General features: G+C 41.8%; 1 long non-coding RNA gene across 1 annotated transcript; it reads right to left on the bottom strand.

Moving 5' to 3' along the window:
* Positions 1–12,928: 12,928 nt before the first annotated feature.
* LOC115577339 (uncharacterized) lies at positions 12,929–13,991 on the bottom strand. Its single transcript, XR_003983088.1, has 4 exons — positions 13,889–13,991; positions 13,673–13,791; positions 13,418–13,558; positions 12,929–13,118 (listed from the first exon to the last, which is right to left on the bottom strand). It is a non-coding gene; the product is annotated as an uncharacterized LOC115577339 (long non-coding RNA).
* Between the last annotated feature and the right edge of the window lie 3,834 nt (positions 13,992–17,825).

Genomic DNA, 17,825 nt, shown 5'->3' with positions numbered 1-17,825 from the left:
TGGAGGTATTTCATGATAAGGTGTTGTAATATAGTTTGTGCGCTGTTCCCATTTCCCCCTCAACCTACCTCATCTACTTGTAATTGCAGTGTGCCATTTCACACATTTCCCATAAGGGCTTTTTTCAGTCCCCAGAGAGCAGAGGTGAACTTGTGTTGGTTAAATGTGTTCATTAGAGACAGAGGCTTCCATCAAAACATGTCTCAGTGAGAGAAAAATAGCACAGGATTTAAATGCACAATGCTCAGCTGGGCTAGCTCCTCAGGTTGACTAGAGATAAGAATCGTCATGAACTCTGCCATCAGTCAAAGGACAGAGACGATTATACAGTAAAAGCAGTGGTGGAGTACATGATATTACGGTGCAAGCCTTGAATTTACTGTTTATCTGCTGTTTAAGTAGACCTTGCATTTAAAATAATTTGAGTAAAACATTCAAAAGGTTCTGCCTGGGCTGCAATGATTAATCAATTAGTCGACTGAAAGAAAATTAATTACCAAATGTTCTCATGAATGATTATCCGTTTCAGTCAAAATGTCAAACATTTGCAGGTAGCTAGCTTCTCAAAGGTAATGATTTGATGCTTTTCTTTATCAATTAGTTAAGTAATAGAAGACACCTTGGGTTTTGGACTGTTGGTCCAGAGCACCAGTGATACCGGTGATTGAGATGTCTGCACAGAGCCTAAACGATACTGAAAGAGGACACCCAGTCCAGCCATAGCTTGTTCAATCTGCTGCCATCTGCAAAAAGATATGCAAGTATCTGTACCTCCAGTCGATGGAATAGCTTCTTTCCTCAGGCTTTAGGAAGAACATAGAACTTCCTGTGCAGCATAAAAGGACTACAACTTGTAGAATGAGAAATAAGGTTGTCAACCAATCGGACCAGTTAAACTTGTGATGCTTAACCATTCAAATCACATCATTACCAGTCATCACATCAAACCCGTACAAATTAAATAGAACAGTTGTGATTGCCCAGACCTGGGTGAGGTCAGGCGGAAATCTGTCTCAATGGGAGAGAGGCTACATGTATTGGCCAGACAAATGAGCCTGGTTCTACGGAAACCAACAAACTAAGTGTTCCCAACATAAAAGAAGATATGATGATAACAATTTTGAATCTTAATGTAAACTCTGCGGTACAAGGGACACAGCCTAGAGTCTGCTCCAGACAGCCACCTCAGATTGATGGAGAAATAACAGAGACCTGGGTATAATGGTTTGAAAGACTTGTTCTCAGAGTCAGCTGTGACGATTCCAAATGCCTTGGCCGCTGCCTTTTCATTCCTCTCAAACTAATGCTGTTCATTTGCCGTCTGGCATCTGCATAGACGCACGTGCCATCATCTCTGCTGCTCTGGATCTGTGTGTATGTTGCATGTGTGAGCTGCCGTTCCAAGTCTTTTGCAGTCCCACATCGTCTCACTGCCACACAATGGCAGTGCCAATCCAGCATCCAACACAAGTCAGGACTAAGCTATCTGTGTGTGTGTGTGTGTGTGTGTGTGTGTGTGTGTGTGTGTGCGCGCGCGCGTCTGGCAGTCAGTCAGACACCTCTGTAGTGGCTGTGAGAACGTGATTGGAGTCCTAAGTTGTCTCACACTCCCAAAATGCTTCAGCGCCACACAAAGGTGGTGTCAATCTACGCCGAGTTGGTCAGCAGGAGTCCTCCTGCTAACTGCCTGCAATCGGCCACATACAGTCAGGCAGCTGCCAGCGTTACAACATACTTAAAGTGTTCTCCATTCCACCTTCTCTCTTTCTCTTCACTGTGTCTTTCAGCAGAAATCGTCCTCAGAATGTTCTATCAGTGCTGTCTTTCTGCTTCTGTCTCTGCAAGGAGTCTACTTTTAAAATCTACCCACTTCTAAAAGTAAAGTCTTTTAAGGTCTCTCTCCAAAAACTTGTTTTCCCCCTCTTTTAAAAGACAGCAACTTCTCTTAATTGTGCTCATTTTGATTTGCCTTCCCAGAACACAAGAAAAAGCAAGATGCTTTTAGAGATGTAATTTGACTTTTTTTTGCATAGATGTCTACTATTTAGCTACAGGCAAAACTCTAAACTGCAATTTCATGCTAATTCGAGCCAGACTGTTGTATCTGAGTGTCAGCATACTGTAAGGTTGTCTTCTACAGAGATGCTAAATATATTACCAAGAAATGGCACATGCAAGCAAAACAGTGCACTGAAGCAAAACTTGTAAACATGTCATTTGCTTTCCTCTTCACCCTTGAAACTTGATGTAGATGTGCAAAATCCCATGCACAAAAATGTTTTTTGAAGGTGTCGCATTCATGTTTACTATAAATGGAGAATTCTAGTAATAATATGACTGTCAGTAATCTAAAACTGTTCTGGGAGGTTAAATTGCCCTCTCCCCGTTTCGAAAAATGACCAGTTGTTTCAAATTTGGCGTTGCCTTTTGCGATGATGTCGTGCTGAAGATTCCCGCGTTATGTGCACAGTGTTAGCAAGCTACCAGGAGTGCTACTCAACTAATCTATCACTCAGGGTTGTCATGGTTTCAGTTTCGAAATGAAAATGGATTAAAACGAGCTTTCAGTTGTGATCATCAAATTGATGCAGCAGAAAGTGTTTTTGGAACAGCACGTCAAATTGGCTTCAAAGGACGCCACTCTTCCTAGTCAGGGTTCTCCCCAGACGGTGGAATAGCGGCGCTGCGCCGCTCTACCGCTCGGTCAGCGCCGCTATACTCGAGCGTCCGTCCGTCCGTCCGTCCGCAGTCCCCCGGTTGACGGCTAGGAGCTCCCGGCTGACGGCGATGAGCGTCCGTCCGTCCCCCGGCTGACGGAGTTGATGACCGGCTGTCCGTACGTCCGTGTCTCCCCCCCCCGGACTGACGTTTGACGAGCGGTCTGGTTTTGTCTCTCTTTATTTCACTGGCCCATATGCACTCTGATCGTGGTCAAGGCTCGGTGTCAGTTTAGCTGACAACAATTGCTCCTCCTGGCTTGCCTCAAACATGGCCCTGCACCTTTCCTGAATCACATATTCATAGCGTTTTGTTGACGTAGCTTGATCACCAGGCAAGACTTGTCAAGAATTCCTCCCAGTGATAGGTATTTTATGAAAAGCACTCGCGACCGCAGTTGCTGATCACTTATGCAATGTGCAAACCACAACAACTTCAAGACACCCCGTAATTATAATCAGTACGGCAATCTGATGACTTTCAAAGTGGTGTATTGTGAAGCTGACCTGCCTGCTTGACTTTGACGGAGAAGGGACGGGCAAAATCAACAGTGCTACTTACTCTTTAACCGTTTTGTTGTCAATGTGTCACAAAATTGTCAATCACAAACATGAGGAGAGAATCACATTTGTGTTTTCTGATTTATTCCAAAGTACACCTCCGCTCCTAAAATACTTCATATGTATGATGCAGGAGATGCACTGTATATGCACCGTATGTGCGCAGCATCATTTGCATTTGAGACTATCCTCCCAAAGTTTCAAATGGAGCTCATCCAGCACTGTTCTCCGCGAGCCAGCATCCAGCTCTCACTTTGATGCGAGCGCCAATCTCAGATTGAAATGTTACATCACGACCTTGGTCCCTGTAACAAATACAGTACAGCAGAGGAGAGAGAAAGGAGAGCAAACAGAGATAAAGAAAGACTTTTTGGAAGAGCATGACAAACCATGCACATACTGAAGGTTTTCACAGGTTCACGTGTATTTTTGGAGGTTTGGACATCAGCAATGTCACCAATAAACAGCAGATGCAGGATGTATTAAATTAATCTAATTCTGTTTATAAAACACGCTGCGTGAAAAGATATTTAGTTGACCATATGGCTATATGAGTTTTTTTTTAATTGATCACACTGCGGCATCTGGGCTGCGTGTCCCCGAGAGTGATTTCACCTGACTCGTCTTCAAACTCAATGAGCTGCTCCTGTGGAATCGGGCAGCAGCATGACTGATTTATTTTCTCGAAAACTCAATTAATACAAAATTGTCCTCGCTGTATTAACTGGCATACTAATGAAGAACTCTGTTGCTTACATTTTTGAATTTCATACTTGCAGACCTATCATAGGAAATGTGATAATGTCTGAACATTAGGGCAGGTCAATTGGTTTAACTGGGTTGGAGTGAAAGGTTTCACTCCATATATTTCACTTCTTTTAATAAAAAGATTTGCAGGGTGAACACATGATTTATTGACTTGTAAATGCCTGCATTATTTATGTGGGTCAGCGGGAGGAAATCTCAAGAAAATCATGTTTGTTCACAGTACTCAGAGGATAAACAGAGGTGTGGTGATGGCGAAAATTAGATTTGAGTCAATCCTGAGCTGTTTTGACACCCAAAGCCATATCAGATTTATTTACGACCAGGCTCTCATTATGAGCGCCATTCTCTCCCTCAGTACCCATAACCTTTTTTAAATTTCTCACCGACTCAACCCCCAGCTTCCTCCAGCTGAGGGAAAAGCTGCTCGCATGGTGTGCACACGCACTCGCGACTCCCTTACAAGTCATTATCAATCTGTTCCTTTCCTTCCACTCCTCCCACATGCTGGAGTGGGCAAGAAAGCTCAGATCTAAGAGAACTTTCCCTTGCATTAGGCTCCCCCATCTGTCTCTATCACTTTAACAACACACATGCACACACACACACACACACACACACACACACACACACACCTACACTTCACAGTCTTGTTCTACAGTGATACTTGCGATTAGGAATTAGACGTTCGCAATATGCTCGGGTGGAAACAGAGCTCTCATGTTGGGGAATCACTTCACACGGTGGGTCGTGACATTTAATTTCTCTCTGTGAAGTTCTCTGACTAACTACAGATGATTCACTATACAAGTGCAACTAAACATTTTCATCGGTCACACTGTCGCACCTGCAATTGAGAAGAAAAACATGGATTCCTGTTTAAAATCATCGACATCATTCCTAAATGAATTCATGTAAAATGTGTTATCGGGTGCAACCAGTGTACAAGTCACTCTGGATCCCAGCAGCAACAAACCACGAAGACGTTTAAAATTTTATTCGGTTGAATACCTATGTTTGAATAAAGATAATGCTGTCCTCCGAAGAGGGGTGGTGGTGGTGGGCCAAAAACAAAAAAAAAAAAAAAAAAAATATATATATATATATATATATACATATACATATACATATATATATACATATATATATATATATATATATATATATATATATATATATATATATATATATACATACATACACACACATATATATATATAAAATGTTTATATGTATATATATATGTATATATGTATATATGTATATACATATATATGTATATATGTATATATTATTATTATTGTTTTTTTTTTTATTATTATTTTTTTTAATATCGATATTTGGCACCAGTGTATCGATAATGTACCTCAAGACAAAATATCGCGATTTATACCATGGTCTGGGGGAATACTCGATTCTGATTGGCTGCAGGGTGTCCATTAAGCCCTGATATACGGACACCTACTAAGTAGTTCCAGTCAAATTGACTGTTCACCGCTGTAAATTAATGCGCTAGCTGGCGTATCAAATCTGAATATTTTATTTCCAGCACTGAGTGCAGTCCGTCAGTCCTTCAGTGTCTTATCCTCTGAACACCACAGGGTGGCGACTGTAACACACAAGCTGCAGAAAGTTCACTTCCCCTCTAAATTTACTGATACGCGAATAATCTCTCATCCCGTTCGCTGTTCAACTCTCTACTTCAGGCTGCGGTCACAGTAGCGTTACACACGGCCGGTCATTTGTTCGTGAAAATCTTGCTATTGATTTGGGGACAATGACATGACTGGTTAGCGAGCTAATCGTGTTAGCTAGCATACTGTCAAATTATATTTACTGTTTGTCAATCGTGCGCAATGTTATTGACTTTGAATCTTGCTAGCATAGCGTTAGCTTGCTGGCTCATCGCTGAGCGGACTGGAATATCTCCCGTTGCCAAGTCGTATCTATGGTCCGTCCTATTTACTGGAGGAGTGAACAACGTCTCCGTTGCATAAGAACCTTATGGGAGGGTAATGATTGTTCCAGGTATTAGTCAAACCCTTGGCGTTACCAGGGAAACTAAGTTCCAGCTTGTAAAAAACTTTATATTTTGACTGTAAAACGCAAGAAAATGTAAATTAATGGTCCAAATTTCTTTTCTTTGGCAAGTGACCATGGTATAAGCGGGATATTGCCCTTCGAGGTGTCCATAAACAGGAGTTAATGGACTTCGCGGAGGCAACCATCCTCCGCTGCGCGTCGGACGGTTCTTAGGCCTCCGCGTCGTCCATTAACTCCTGTTTATGGACACCTCGTCGGGCATTATCCCTTACATATCGTAGTATCGATATCTTGGCACACCCCTAGCTTCAAGACATGACAACAAAGTCATTTGTATCATGGGGCGGCTGTAGCTCAGGGGTTAGGAGTGGGTCATTTAGTAATTGCTAGTTTGATGTATGTAAAAGTGTCCTTGAGCAAGACACTGAACCCCCAAATTGCTCCTGATGAGCGGTCGGCACCTTGAATGGCAGACTCTGTCATCAATGGGTGGATGAGACAAGCATTGTATAGCAACTTGAGCCATCAGTGGACTGGAAAAGTGCTATAGAAATCAATTTTTTCCATTATAATCAACGAAAGAATAAAGAGCATCTTCAGTACATCCTTTAGCCGGCAAACACTCAAAGTGTAAAACAACATCCGTCATGATGATTTGCCTCCTGAGAGCAAAACTGCTGTTAAAATCACATAGCTGATTAACACTGCAAACAAACCCTGACCCAGAGGGACCAGCGTATTAGCACTGTAAAGTAAAAACAAAGAAGGCAGATGCGCCATTTTTACCAACAAAGTTGAAAAATAGAATGCATTTTAATGTTGATAGGGACTGGATTTTTGGGACCAAAGCCAATAATTACGGAGTGAAAATTGTCCAAATCACGATTAAATTAAAGATGTCATCATTCTCCCAACACTCCCAGTTTTCTTGGGAGTCTACCTATTTTTAACCCTTTCTCCTAACTGATAAATTATTAAGAATTATTACATATTGAGGGGTGCTATGTTAAGCAGCACAGCTCTTGGAGCCTTGAGCAGCCCAGGGTGCTCACAGATCACATCTGTTGTAAATTATTCACCTGATGACTACTACTACTACCAGTTTATTTAGATGGCACATTAAATGAAGAGAAACAAAAAGCAAACAATGACAAGAAGCAACAGACACCAAAACAGACTCAAAATCCGTGTGACTCCCGTCGGAATAATCATTAGCAGCAATGCGAGGCGTCACGACTAGACAAAGCACGGCGCCGCAAACACACCCAGTCGAATTGTGTGGCACAAGATCAGAACGCAAGGTAGAAATGATGATGCTCCGGACGTCTGCTTGAGGAAATTTCACTCTGACTGGATCTCTGAGTTTAAATTGTTTTCTCTGCTGTTTTGCAGGTTTGGTCTCAGATCAATAACATTCTCCAGCGGGGGGAAATTGACAAATTGCCGACTCACTCTGGCAAATGGAATCTAAAGTGTATTCACCATTATTTCTTCTTCTGTATTATAATCTATTAAAAGTTTTGATATTATTGCATATTGGACAGCTGATACCAATACATATATGTATTGATCTGTGATCAGCCAGTATCGGCTGATGCAATAAACCACATTCAACTGAGCTGTTCAATTTAAGTTTATCCTGTTTTCTCTTAGTAAACAGAAATGCAGTACTGCTAGGCTCATCCTGTGATCAGTGATGGAATTCAACAAGTACATTTACTCAAGTACTGGACAATTTTGTCATAGTTCTCCTGGAGCATGTCCATTGTCTGCTACTTTATAGATCCACTCCAGTAGAATCTGGAGGCAAATATTTTAGTTTTTTACTCACTCCACTCATTTGATAGATTTAGCTTCTAATTACTTTGCAGATTACATGCATTTATTTTACTGACTAAAAACATTATACCAACTACAGTACTGAAACAGCCCTTCTTATGGTCATCAATGATCAGATTTCAGTGCTGCATTAAATACAATTGACGGCAAGTCTTGAGCAGTGTGTTGGACTTTTGACTGTAGATGCACCTACCTCGAGCACAATAACAAACACAAAGCACATAAAAAAAAAGTTTAAAAAGAAACACTCACCAATGACGCAGCATCAGCCGGAACACTCAGCTTGTCCCTTTGCAGCGACACGGCCGCACCTAGGGGTGATGGGAGGCGATGACACCCCGAAGGCGTGTTCCTGACGTCCAGTCCACTCCTTTACTTCGGTCTGGTTGCCGTCTCTGCGGGAAAAACACTGCTTCACACAAGTAGGACGTTGGAAACGGAAGCAGTCTCTGCCAAAAAAAAAAAAAATCCATGCTAGCGTTTGAAACACGTCAAAATGTCCGCCGTCCACAAAGTTCCAGCTCCGGTTTGGTTTCGGATGCAGCCAACTCTGATAAACCACCGCGTTTTAATTATGACTACTGATATTTTCTATTAAATGTCGGCAGTCTTCTTCTGTCTCGTCGTCGGGCCTTTCACCCCCTTTTTGCAATTTGCAAACTTGCTCTCCAAAAACGTCTGTTTTTTCCTCCTCAACCTGTCGGCTTCATTTGGTTTTTGTATGACGTCACACAAACAGGTGCGCGTCGAGGGGAACGGACGGATGTTATTAAAAGAGAATTTCAAAATAAAACATCCTTCAGAGTGTTACCGTCAATGAAACGGAAGTGAAATTAAATACTTATTCTTACCGAATGACCCTTGGCCCGGTGGTTGGGGACCACTGATGTAGGTGCAACCAAGACATGTTTTTATTTTATTTCTTCACGAATAATGTTGAAGACTGTGAACGGGAATTAGGTTGTAGATTCAAGAGAATCAAAGGTTTTATCACATGCAATTATACAAAGCACGGCTGCAGTGAAATGAAATTGCGACCACTCTGACGACCCTGCAGAAAAATAAATACATAGTGCAACCAGAAAATAAATCTGAAATAAGAAAATGAGCTGAAAAAGAGAATAAACTAACAGACTGAAATTTAAATAGAAATAGAAACAAGTTCAGAAAGTGCTAATGTTTATTACTTATCGTAAGTCGCTTTGGACAATGGCATCTGCTAAGTGCCCTAAATGTAAATGTGAATGTAAGTGTTTCAACCATTTGCCTAATATCAGGCGAACCAGTTGCAGCCACTGAATATGTTAGGTCTGCCAGGTTTGCAATGAAAACACCTGGAGCCTTGTAAAAGCAGACAGCCAGCTCAAGACATGAGCAAAAGCAGAACATAAATGAATGAAAATGTAAAAAACACCCAAAAGCAATCTTAACACATGGGTCTTACTGTTTTTTAAGGCGTTGAGAGCGTCCACGGGACTCAGATCTGTGTCTTGTGTTAAGCATTGTGATTTGAATCAAACACATGCAGACGCAGACGAGAGAGGAGAGCAGAGACAACAGTTGGAGACAATAGAGATAGAGCTTTTAATCAAGGACGGACTCATTCTTCCCACGGGCAGTTCAAAAATCCGTGTGACTCCCGTCTGAATAATTATTAGGAGCAGTGCGAGGCGCCACGACTAGACAAAGCACGGCGCCATACTTTGAGCAAACACACCCAGTCGAATTGTGTGGCACAAGATCACAATGCAAGGTAGAAATGATGATGACAGGATCTCTGAGTTTAAATTGTTTTCTCTGCCGTTGTGCAGGTTTGGTCTCGGATCAATAATATTCTCTAGCGGAGGGGAAATTGACAAATTGGCGACTTACTCTTGCAAATGGAGCCTACATATTCCATGATTTCTTCTTCTGTATTATAATATATATCGGCCGATGAAACCAGCTTTAAAACTGATGCAACAAACCGCATTCAACTCGGCTGTTCAATTTAAGTTTCTTCTATTTTCTCTTAGTAAAGAAAAATGCAGCACTACTATGGTCATCCTGTGATCAGTGATGGAATATTACAAGTACATTTACTCAAGTACTGGACAATTTTGATGTACTTCTACTCGAGTATTTCCATTTCTGCTACTTTATACATCCACTCCACTAGAATTATTAGCCAAATATTTTTCTTTTTACTCATTCCACTCATTTCTGACTACACAAAAAAACAATTGACGAATTGATTTCAAACAGAAACTGATTTCAGTGCTGCACAATAAGGCTTGAGTAGTGTGCTCTACTCAATACCTCAGCACATGCCTGATTTTTATCTTTATTTTTTTTCCTCTATTCAATTCAATTTGTCCCCGGAGGGCAATTTAAGGCGCGTGGAGGGGTTGTACACTGACACAAAACAAAGTCAGCATGTTAAAACAAGTCAGTGCTTGGGAGAGATAAACAAAAAAAATTACATGTATTTACATGAAGTGCATTGGTGTAGGTTGGGTTTGTGGCTCATGAAATGATGGCACATTCTACCTTATATCATCTAATAAATACATGCTGCATATGTAGAGTTAGATGCTTTTTGGTATAGGTGCACATAACCTTTACTTCTTGTCCATAAAGCCCTTTGTGGCTTGCTGTATCATGCCGCGTCGCATTACATGTGTTTTCACCTGTCGTCAAAGCATAAACAGTCGCTTTTTAAGCATGACCAAAGACTAAATCGTTCTACGCATTACCGCTGACCTTCATCGGTTCAAACCACAGCACCAGACGTTATTGGGCTGAATTCACGTGTCTTTCTTGTTCTTCCAACCTCTCCGAGAAGTAAAAAAAAACATTTTAGCAAGAGACTGAGAGACTGTTGAGCTCTTATCAAAGACGAATGTGGAGGAGAGGGTTAGCCAATAGGAAAAAAGGAAACACATTCTATCATTCGTCAACTGTTAAATGATGTGTGGGCATTATCGTCAACTTTTAATCCCCCTCAGAAGAGGAAATGTAAAAGCGGGAGACGCGGAGGAGAAGACTCTCTCCCGAGCACAAAAAGCAATGTGCAATTTGCCGTCTTCTCAAGGATGTGTGTGGGCTTGAACTCGAGTGTACCGCGCAGGGCATTTAAATAGCAGATCTGAGGTGGCCGTACCTGTCATTAAACGCATGATGCCGCAAGGTCGGAGCCGAAAGCACTATTTGTCGACTGTGAGGGAGAAGTGAGAGATGCAAGAACTTCCATATGCTGTTAGTTTCCCGCAAGATAATGTACAATCTACCAGCAGGTGTACTGAAACAGTTTGGACTTGCAATGTAAGGCTGTGCTGGCGCTTCGGGTGTTCTTCTCTCCCATTGGAAGAGTCCATTAAAGCCTGTTTTTGATGAATCGTTAGCACTTATGGTGGGTTGCTTCTTTCAAATTGTTTATTGTAAGTAATTATAATTACCAAGTGAAGTTTTTTGGACTTTGGTCAAAACTTTTACTTACAAAAGTAAGCGTAAAAGGAATCAAACAATTTCTACTGTCTTAAGGAATCATTGCATTTACTCTGTACTTGTGTTTTATGTCAGGGGTCCACAACTCAAATCATCTTGGGGCCTCTGTTGGTTTTGTCAACTTGTAAGAGGGCCAAGAAAGTGCCATTCTTCAGAAAATGTAGTTTTTTATTTTTTTTTTAAATTTTCATTGTTAAAGGGATACTCCGGTGTAAGTCTAATCCATGGGCTAAATCACCACAAAACTGTGTTAGACTCCCTCTCAAGAGATCAAGTTAGCAGACTGCTAATTTACGGAGTTTCATCAACCTCAGAAACGACCGCACGACAACAATACACTGCAGTAAATGGATCCAAATATAAACGGCCACCAAAAAGCCACAAATAATGCTCAGAACAGCACCAAACTTCAGAAACAGTACAAATAGGGTCTCAGCACATAGTCTGGGGCGTCTAACCTCTGCTAGCTTAGCTGGATTTCTATTGTGAAGCTAAAAACATAGTTCAACTCTCCTCCATCAGCTTCCGGGTTGGGGAAGTCCTGACGCGACGATTACCGAGTGCGGTTAGAAATGCTCAATTCCGTTCTTTTCCCTGTCCGCTCTCGATAATAACTGTTATAAACTGGCAGGTAAGACACATATGAACTTTGATTGCTTTTCCATGGAGACATAATCATACATTTTCATCCATGAGCCGCGGAACTCTACTGCACTCGGTAATCGAGTCGTCGGGACTTCCCGTCAACAGGAAGCTGCTGCAGAAGAGAGGTACATTTTGTCAGCTTTTCAGTAGAAATCCAGCTAAGCTAGCAGAGGTTAGATGCCTCGGACTATGTGCTGAGACCCTATTTGTACTGTTGCTGAAGTTTGGTGCTGGTTTGAGCATTATTTGTGGCTTTTTGGTGGCCGTTTATATTTGGACCCATTTACTGCAGTGTATTGTTGTCGTGCAGTCATTTCTGAGGTTGATAAAATTCTGTAAATTAGCGGTCTGCTAATTTGATCTCTTGAGAGGAAGTCTAACACAGTTTCATGGTGTGTTAGACCAGGGATTAAACTTACACCGGAATATCCCTTTAACATAATAATACAAAAAATGCAAACAGCCGTTGGTGTACATTTTTATATGATTAGATTTAAACAGTTAAAGTAGTAAAGACATAAAGTTTGAATACTTTTTTTAAAGTGCAGGGGAAAAGATCTGCGCTATTTCTCGTCAGACACCTTTCAGCACTTCTGCTAACATTTAACAAGAAAGAAACGCAAACAGGAGTATACATCCGAATGCATGGTAGTTTTTGAGAGTGCAAATATTGTTCCTTAAACTGCGCCTATCGCTGTGGTCCATGTTCTCACCAGTCGGCCTTACATTACTCTTACAGTACTCCCACAGACTGAATAAAGCTACTCCCCGACATATTTCAAATTGATCCTCTGTCAGCACTGAAAGCATCATTTTCCTGTGACGAGTCCACTTTAAAAACATCGCGTTGGCATTTATTTTGAATACCACTGTGCTTTTATTTCAGTTGCATGGTGCAGTTTAAATGAGTGAGAATCAACAGCAACGACCAAAAAAAACCTAAATAAAACATGATGTTACATCCCTGGTCATATTATATTTTCTCCATCCGGCCAGGTCGCTGGAAGTGGCTTGGAGATCCGCAAAGGATGCCATATCCACTGCCTTCCACTCTTCACAAACCTAGAAAATAACAACGGCCACATAAGAATGCTGTCTGTTGAACTCAGCTCTGCACGCACACACACTGTCACCCATGAAGCTCACTGGGAAATTTACCAGTGTTGGCATTTAAAAGAGTCCTGCAGTAATCTGTGATCTCTGTCGGCCTCTGCTGGTTAAAGAGCCGACACTACAGGAGTGCTGGGAGGGCATTTCACAGCAACGATAGCTTATATGAGGGACAGTGGAAATGCATTCATAATGTTTAGCTTTCGAAGTCTGTGTATTCTTCCGACACTAAAACTTAAACAATATTTTACCTGTTAGTCTACGGCGCCTTCCAAGGTGGAGAATGAAAAACTGAAGCTCATAAATTGCACTGTTAGAGGTCGTATTCGAAAGCCTTTACCACTTGGCAGCCATCTTGGCAGCAGCTATTTTTGGCTGATAAGATCAGGGACCTATCGAAATGAATGGGGAGAGAGCCATAACTTCTGTTTAAAAGGTGCACTGTGTGGTTTTGGGGGAGACATTTTAATGAGGGGGAAAGAATAAACTGGAAAAAACAAACTGACCTTAAAGGTGGTTTATATGTGGCGGACCCTGCCACCTTTCTAGCTTCAAAAACAGTGTTCTGGGGACCTTGTTTTCCTCCTCTAATGTTAGCTTGGATTGACTCGAGCCCCCCTAGATCCTGCAAATGATGGATGGAAAGACACTAAACTATCAACTAGCTCTTTGTAGAAAGTTATATTGTGTTGCTTTAATGTCCAATGTTTGGATAACCTCACATTTCTTGGTAACCCCGTGCATTCGCGTGGTGTCCTCCAATTCGGGGCCAGCTGGTGGTCCAACTGCAGCCACACCAAGTCGATCAAAGCTGTGGATCTCAACCGGGAGCTCGTGTCAGCGCAGCAACATGATTGGCTGATACGTTTCCCGATTCAGCTGTTATAAATCAGACCATTTGCTTTTGGGGGAGAATAAACAAACTGACCTTAAAGGACAACACGGTTTCATAGCGATTTACTTTGCTTACATGCGGCGGACCCTGCCACCTTTTCTAGCTTCTGACAGTGTTCTGGGGGTCATATTTGAGTTTGTTTTATTACCCCATTAATCCTCATACAAAATAATTTATAAAATTTATAAAATAAATAATAAAAAGTTACTCACACTACATTTGGTACAAAAAAAAATGTTCCATGTCAAAAACTGCCATTATAACTGCCAACTGTATATTAAGATTATTTCTAACTTTCAGGGGATTACATTTTCCAACCAACTTCAGAATCGGAAATTCCTTTATTAGTCAAGGAAATGTGTGTATCAGAAGGACAGTTCAATATAACAGTGAAAAATAACAATAGTAAATATAATACAAGGGTAAGAAATAGGAATAGACTAAAATAATAATAATAATAATAATAATAATAATAATACCAAATGTACAAAACACAAAGAGAAATTAGTTATGTATATGTGTATGAGTTTGTATAGCACAGTGCACAGTGAGGTCAACTGGGAGCAGTGCTGGTTGTACAGTCTGACAGCAGCGGGGAGGAAGGACCTGCTGCGGTACCTCTCCTTCACACACTCAGGGTGTGTGAGTCTGTCGCTGAGGGAGCTGCCCAGTGCTGTGACAGTGTCCAGCAGCGGGGCGGGACTCCTCCACCAGCAGCAACAGCAGCCTATCCATCACCCTGCTCTCTCTCCTACCACCACCGCCTGCTCCGGGTCAGGAGGGCATCCCAGAATGTAAACAAAACGGTATTCGGAGGATTATTGAAATGTATATTAACGCCCATATATCATATTTAACCCTTTAAATACCATTTTGTTTACATGATGCCACTGTGTTCTTAGATGGACAAAACACACCCACAAAATGTTATTTTTTAAACAGTATACTTAATACATTGTATGTATATGGCATTTTTTTGAGCTAAATATGGTCTTTTATCAGTTGCACAAGGTTTACATATTATTATGAGGCGAAGCCCTCTATAGGACACAAAGGAAACAATATGTTAGATTAGATTACATACAATTATATTGTCATTGTGCGCAGTTTAAGTGCAGAGACGAAATGCAGTTAGCGTCTAATCAGAAGTGCAAAGTATGTACAGTATAAATAGTCCTGATAAGACAGATTTTATAGTATGTACAATATATAAATATGAATGGCAGCACTAGAGGAAGATGCAGTCTGCACTATATATAAGTGTGGGATGTATGATTTTATGCTACAATGACAGTGAGATGAAAGCTGTAAGATACACAGTGTAGTGTAGACATATCGTATGAGCGAAGGTTGCAATTCTAAAGGAAAACAAGATTTCCCAAAATGTATGCAGTATGCTTTAATACAGCCAAAATGATCCAAAAATTAAATTAAAAAAAAAGGACACACAAAAAACCATCAGATGTAACAACGGTTGTACATTTCAGAGTTTGGATTTCTTCTCAAAAAAAACTACAGGAGCACTTCTTCATTCCCTTCCATGATTTACAGAGGAGTGACCGGACGCTTCCCCCCCTCAGCGCTCCCAACATCTGTGACACATTTAGTCCTGTGATAAAACTGCACACTCATAGTGACCGGTCCACGGCGCACCTGTGCACTCACCATGCCGCTTCAATCAGCGTGTTGATGAGCCACACCTGTCAGCTGGACGGATTATCTTGGCAGACATTTGTGCCCCCCAACATTTGAGAGAAATCAGCCGTCGCATCGGCGGGAAAAAATACTGGACATGTGGAAACAGAAGTTGAGTGTGGCGTCACAGCGTTGACCTTTCAAACTCAGACTGTGACTCATTGTGACTTTGGGTGCTGGACAGTAGACCAGCCCCAAAACACAACATATGCTGGTCTTGTTGGTGACGGGTGTTGTGTTTTGGGGCTGGTCTATGCTGGGTTTTTCCAGCAGGGATCAGAGTCTTTCGCCAGTGTTTCCCTTGTATTTACATACACAGACGCCTGGGTTGATTTGAGGACAGCGACTTGAAAACAGCGATGAGTGTAAATTAACACCGAGGCCTGGTGGGGGAGGCTGCACACATCAATAATCCCCATCAATCTCGGCAGCAAATTAAGGAACTGTGTTCATTCAAAATCCAATTATCCTCATTATTGTCAGCGGTTGATGCATGTTAATGATGCATGAAATAGCCGAGCGGAATTTTTTTTGAGGCCGGCGTTATGATTAACAAGGCAGACGCCGGGGAGGAGGGCGCAACGGCGTGAGGACGCCACCAGATGGAGGAAGAGCTGCGCGGTGGGATCTGTGGACGGCGAGCAGGAGGCAGAGCGGAGCTGAGGTGTGATAAAAAAAAACGGCAGGGAGACGGAGGAAAAGAGACTGACTCTCGATAATTAGCTCTTCATTGAGGCACATTTTCAGACATCGGAACGATAAGTCATACTCGTGGAAGGGGGCTCTGAGTGGAATGAAAAGATTATCAGGGAGCCGATTCAGTTTTAATTTAAGCGTAACACCTTCAAAGGCAATTAAAAGCCAGCCTGAGCGTGTGCCTACTCGTGTGTCTTTGTGTACATGCGTTCATGTCTGGGAAATGTATTTTGGAATCCCGCCAGTCCGTCTCCTGTATGTGGAAGGTAGGCAGGGTAAAGGGAAGGGGGGGGCCCGGTTGCCATTCGGATCACGTTCCAGAAACTGTCCCACCGGCTTACATGGCAATAAATTATTGAGTCTTCGCAGCAAGTTTGGATGATTGTTGTTGTTGTTGTTGTTGTTCTGTGCTAGCAGGGAGTGATGTAACTATTGAGAGTGGAAGTAACATTCTTTGTTACACACTCTTTCTTCAATTCAGTAAAGCTGACCAGGGCTGCCCAAAGGTTCAGTTCGGGAAGATGTTAAAGCAAGAATATGCGAATAACTCTAAAAAATGAATAAAGAAATATATCAATATAAAGGCGAGGTGAGGTCAAATGTTCTTGGAGTGTGTAGAATACCTAGTAATTAGGCAGTGTCACTTGAAATTAAGTCAATTAAGGGAATGAGAAAATAAATGACTGCCTTCTGTCGGTAGTCCATCACCTAGCTTCAGGTTTAGCCCGCAAAGGGAAAAAGTTTGGGCTCCACTGACAGTTTTGCTGATACAGTAGCTAACGGTGGCTCTTTTTAGCTAATTTTAGCTAAATTTAAGTTGATATCGCCTTGAATGATTGGGAAAAATTGGTCAAGCCCAAAAATCACCTGGTCCTAATACAGCAATAAATTAACTCCCAGGGGCAGTCCAGATCCAGCATCCTGGAAGGCCTGGGTTCTGGGCCAGAATAGGGCCAGCCTTAGACATTGATTGGCTGAAATATTCAAATGCGGGAAAGTTTATCTGGTCCAGATCCTGGTCCAATTCATTGCCGTGCCACTGGGCAGGACCAGTTTTTCCAAAGTGGGCGGCTTTACTGAGTGTTTTCACTCACTCGATGATTGTTTCTCCACTTGTGCTGCTATTATTCATTGTTTCAGTGGGAGTTACGCAGTCTCACTTTGATGCATCAACTGAAATAACCACAATCTACATGCTAATGCAACACATATGGAATTTTTCCCTATAGGTTTCCAAATAACCATTTCTATCAACCCTTAAATGAACTCAAAAATCACCTTCTAAACTCCCTCCAAATGGTTCCATTATAAGGTTTATACACAGGGGCAGGCTGTTTTTTCCAGATCCAGCCCAGAGAGAGCTTTTATAAGTC

Source organism: Sparus aurata, chromosome 24 (genome assembly GCF_900880675.1).
Source record: "Sparus aurata chromosome 24, fSpaAur1.1, whole genome shotgun sequence".
In the NCBI taxonomy this organism is placed as follows: Eukaryota; Metazoa; Chordata; class Actinopteri; order Spariformes; family Sparidae; genus Sparus; species Sparus aurata.
This window is presented reverse-complemented; position numbering and strand designations above follow the sequence as displayed.